The sequence below is a fragment of the Galeopterus variegatus genome, unplaced genomic scaffold (assembly GCF_000696425.1).
Source record: "Galeopterus variegatus unplaced genomic scaffold, G_variegatus-3.0.2 Scaffold3509, whole genome shotgun sequence".
NCBI classification, from domain to species: Eukaryota; Metazoa; Chordata; class Mammalia; order Dermoptera; family Cynocephalidae; genus Galeopterus; species Galeopterus variegatus.
In genome coordinates this window covers 212,460-217,083 of record NW_007729620.1, presented here as the reverse complement: position 1 = coordinate 217,083, position 4,624 = coordinate 212,460, and the positions used below count along the sequence as shown (strand labels likewise).

Below are 4,624 nucleotides of genomic sequence, written 5' to 3'. Positions count from 1 at the left end.
TTCCCAGTATCTTTACATATCAATCAGTAACTTGTCTGTCCTTGAGCCAGCAACCTTGCTGTGCCACAACTCTCCATCCACATCAGAGACCCTAGCCTGAGGAAAGTTTGCTGTCTTTTGCAAGGTTAACATTTCTATATATAATTTTAAGAAGTTAGGCTAAACCTGAAACTGCAGGGCTTTGGAGGCCTTGTGAAATACATTTGCTTTATAAATATTGATATATTCCACAAACAGGCACCATGCAGAGCATGGCCCTTGAGGGCAGGCCTGGCCACTGGCCCTGGAGGAGGAGCTGGCAGGTACAAGTTTCCTCTGAAGAGAAGCGGGAGCTGCTGCCGCCGACACCTTTAGAAATGCACAAGGTGACCCTGTGCAAGGACCCCATGTGGGATGACTTTGGTTTCAGCGTACTAGATGGCCTCCTGGAGAAGAATGTCTGTGTCCACTTGGTGTGCCCGGATAGGTCAGCCTAAAGGGAGCCTCCAGCCCTTCAACCGGGTCCTTTAGGTTAACTACGTTTGCACACAGGATTTTGACTGAAGTGCTGCTCCTTGCTGAGGTGGGTGACATCCTGGAGTTGGGCATCAGCTACAACCTCCTGGCACAGAGTAGCCTGACCCCAGAAGTACCAGGTCCCAGTGGCCCCTGGATGCCGGACTCCTCAGGGGCCACCCAGGCAGATCCTGGCTCCCAGATATGTGCTGGGCTGGAGAAGTTGCTGCCCACACATCCATCTGTTGGTCTGGCAGACCCCGAACCAGGGATGGGACTTGGTCTCTGTTCCTCAGTTCTGTGATAACTGGGGTGCTAGGCAGTGAGGTCCCCATCCCAGTTAGAGTGACATCTCAGTGTTTCTCCAAGTTGGATTTCCAAAAAGCCCAGAGGAGCCCCACCTGAGAAGGGTTGGGACAGGCTGTTCAGCCTAGAGAGGACTGAGGGCTGACCAAGGTCCCCCCAGGGCCTCCTCAGAGAGGTCCCAGGTGTGGGGCAAACCCAGCTCAGTGTAGGAAGCACTTTCTCCCAGCAGAGCCATGGAAATGGAATGTGCTGCTGGGGGAAGTGAGTTCCCTGTTGTGGGAGGTGAGTAAGCAGGAGCTGGGTACCCCGGTGCAGTCATGGAGTGAGGTGAGAGGCATTTCTGGGATGCATCTGCATGGGCTTGGGGAGTAGTTTCCTGATGGGGGAGCCATTCATCTGGAGATCCTGACACCAAGAAGGATGCCGCTCAGCTCCTTCCTTTCTCCAGAATTCTGGTGTTTGGGGCTTGCTGGCTCTGAGATTCTCTGCTTCCCAGTATCTCGCTTGTGAGACTCTGAGCTGGGGTGTCTGGGATCCCAGGAAGCACTGGCCCTTTGGTTATGAAAGTGGGTGAATCTTTCATTGTAGAGTCCTTGGTCCAAACTTCTATGGCTTGAGACTGCAGTTCGGGGTCCATTGAGCAGGCTCAGCATCAGGCTTTGGGCTCTCAGCCCCTCCTGCTACTTTTATAGGATACGTGGCCACGGACCCATCTGCACACTCCCCTCTTGACCCAAGCCCTCGGTGTGGAAGGGAGTTGTTTATGGATAAAAGACCCAGGAGGTTCCATTCACCTGCCATTCCAATGAAGATTGGAAAACCACGGAAATATGATATGTAAGGTGCTATAACTCCTCTCTGATATCCAAATCAGTGAAGAAGGAGAAAGAGGGAGAGAAGCTCCAGATGAAGGGGAAGAGAGAGACAGGCAGAAGGAAAGGATGGGACATTCTCTCTCAAACCCAGTGGAGACAGTGCCCAAAGTGGTCATTCAGGAAAGTTTATTTCCACTTGAAATCTGGAAGCACCAGCATCGCTTAAAATAGTTTTCCTGTTTCCACAAACCAGAAACCCTTTTCATTTTGAGAAGGGTGCAGGGCCTCCACCTGGCGGTCTGGGATGTGGCCCCTGGCATGGAGGTGGGCAGGCAGGGTCCAGCCAGGTCTGGGGATTTGCTTTATCCCCAACCCAGGTCTTAAAAGGGCCTCAGGAAAACAGGGTGCCCCCTCCAACCTCCACCCTCCTCCACCCCTGGGGCCCCTGGAAGCCAGAAAAATCCTCTTCCACTCAAGGGACCAGATGGGATGTCAGAAGGCCTGCTCTTTTCAACCTGGTTCTGCTCCTCTCTGTTGTCAATAAGCAGGATGGACATTCTCTGAGCGGATACAGGCCTCCTTCCGGTCAGGGTCACAACCATCTCTGCCTGCCTGCTGAGGCCCCCTTGGTGCCCTGCCCACACCCTCTTCCTGAAGTCCTGCCTCCCCTCCCCCACCTTCCTCTACTTCCCGCACCCTGCCCCTCGGTGCCCTCCCTGAGGAACCTTCATGCCTGTGCCTGGGTGCCCAGCGCCTCTGCTATCTTGAATTCCTGCATAAACATCTGCTCCAGGGTGAAAGGGCACTGCCCACCCATCACAGGGGAACCAAGCAAAAGCCAAGACCTCAGCTTCAATGACAGCATACATGTGGCTTCTGGCTGTCAGCAGTTGCAGCGATGTGACCATGGGCAGGTGGCTCAGCCCTTCTGGGACTCTGTTAAGTAACAGGGCTGAATATATTCTCAGGGTCTCTCAGCTTGGGAAAGCTGCCCAGGACTCCAGGACTCCAGGACTCCAGGACTCCAGGACTCCAGGACTCCAGGACTCCAGGACTCCAGGACTCCAGGACTCCAGGACTCCAGGACTCCAGGACTCCAGGACTCCAGGACTCCAGGACTCCAGGCAAGGGAAGATGCATCCTGAATCTGACCAGCACCCCCTTCCCTCCTCGGGCTGAGGCCTCTGCCATTGTCCCAGATGTATGCAGTCAGGCCCTGCTGGGGGACCTCCTAGCCATGGCCAGCTTACCTTTATGCAATGTTTCTTCTGGCTTCTCATGGGAATGGTTCATGCCAGACTTGACATTTCCCAATACCCCTCCCTGGTGAGTGTCCCGCCTGCCTATGCATTCTGGGTACAACCCTTTTATGTGTCCCCATTCCCCAACCCCCCCAAAGCTGTATTTTTCTCTGGCTGAGGATAGAGCATATTCCTTATAAAGTATTTTTCCATATGGGGTTTTCTTAGGGCTCTCGGGAAGCACAACATGCCAAGTGGCTGCATTGCAAAGACCGTTTTGTGGTCTGTTTGGGGCCAACACGTAAATCTTTGTCCCAGTAGGAATTTCAGTGACTTGGGGGGGGATGCTATTGTGATGTTTTAAATAAGATTATTTAAATGCAAAATAATAATAATAACAACAACTGGCAGAGATGGAATTTGGGCCAGGTCCATTATTTAAAACCCATTCGCCTTCTGCTCTATAAACTGCCTCCCAATATCACCTAGCACCGTGCTGAGTACAAGAAAGTATTAATTAAAACTAACATTTGGGCTGGCTGGTTAACTCAGTTGATTATAATCTTGTGTTATAATGCAGTATTATAATGTTGTAGTGAGAAGGACTGAAGCCATTGCTGGGACCTAAAACCACATGGGCTCTAAAAGATTTTTAAAAGACACAGTTTTTTTCTTGGCATGCATTTCTCTGAGTTCCCTCTTTTTCCATGGTTACTTGATATTTTGAACCTTGGTTATTTGGAAAGATGATATTATTTACAAGAGTGTAAAGATGTTTTCCAGGGGCCGGCCCGTGGCTCACTCGGTAGAGTGCGGTGCTGATAACACCAAGGCCCCGGGNGGTGAAAGGGCACTGCCCACCCATCACAGGGGAACCAAGCAAAAGCCAAGACCTCAGCTTCGATGGTGGGGAGCACACAGCATACATGTGGCTTCTGGCTGTCAGCAGTTGCAGTGATGTGACCATGGGCAGGGGGCTCAGCCCTTCTGGGACTCTGTTAAGTAACAGGGCTGAATATATTCTCAGGGTCTCTCAGCTTGGGAAAGCTGCCGTGGACTCCAGGACTCCAGGACTCCAGGACTCCAGGACTCCAGGCAAGGGAAGATGCATCCTGACTTTGACCAGCACCCCCTTCCCTTCTCGGGCTGAGGCCTCTGCCATTGTCCCAGATGTATGCAGTCAGGTCCTGCGGGGGGACCTCCTAGCCGTGGCCAGCTTACCTTTATGCAGTGTTTCTTCTGGCTTCTCATGGGAATGGTTCATGCCAGACTTGACATTTCCCAATACCCCTCCCTGGTGAGTGTCCTGCCTGCCTATGCATTCTGGGTACAACCCTTTTATGTGTCCCCTTTCCCCCAACCCCCCAAAGCTGTATTTTTCTCTGGCTGAGGCTAGAGCATATTCCTTATAAAGTATTTTTCTATATGCGGTTTTCTTAGGGCTCTTGGGAAGCACAACATGCCAAGGGGCTGCACTGCAAAGGCCATTTTGTGGTCTGTTTGAGGCCCGCATGTAAATCTTTGTCCCAGCAGGAGTTTCAGTGATTTTGGGGGGATGCTATTGTGATGTTTTAAAATAAGATTATTTAAATGCAAAATAATAATAATAATAACAACTGGCAGAGATGGAATTTAGACCCAGGTCCATTATTTAAATCCCATTTGCCTTCTGCTCTATAAACTGCCTCCCAATATCACCTAGCACCGTGCTGAGTACAAGAAAGTATTAATTAAAACTAACATTTGGGCTGGCTGGTTAACTCAGTT

At 51.2% G+C, this 4,624-nt stretch overlaps 1 pseudogene; it reads left to right on the top strand.

Annotated features, from left to right (window-relative positions):
• Positions 1–799, top strand: part of LOC103600930 — a 4,895-nt pseudogene extending 4,096 nt beyond the window's left edge.
• Positions 800–4,624: the final 3,825 nt, after the last annotated feature.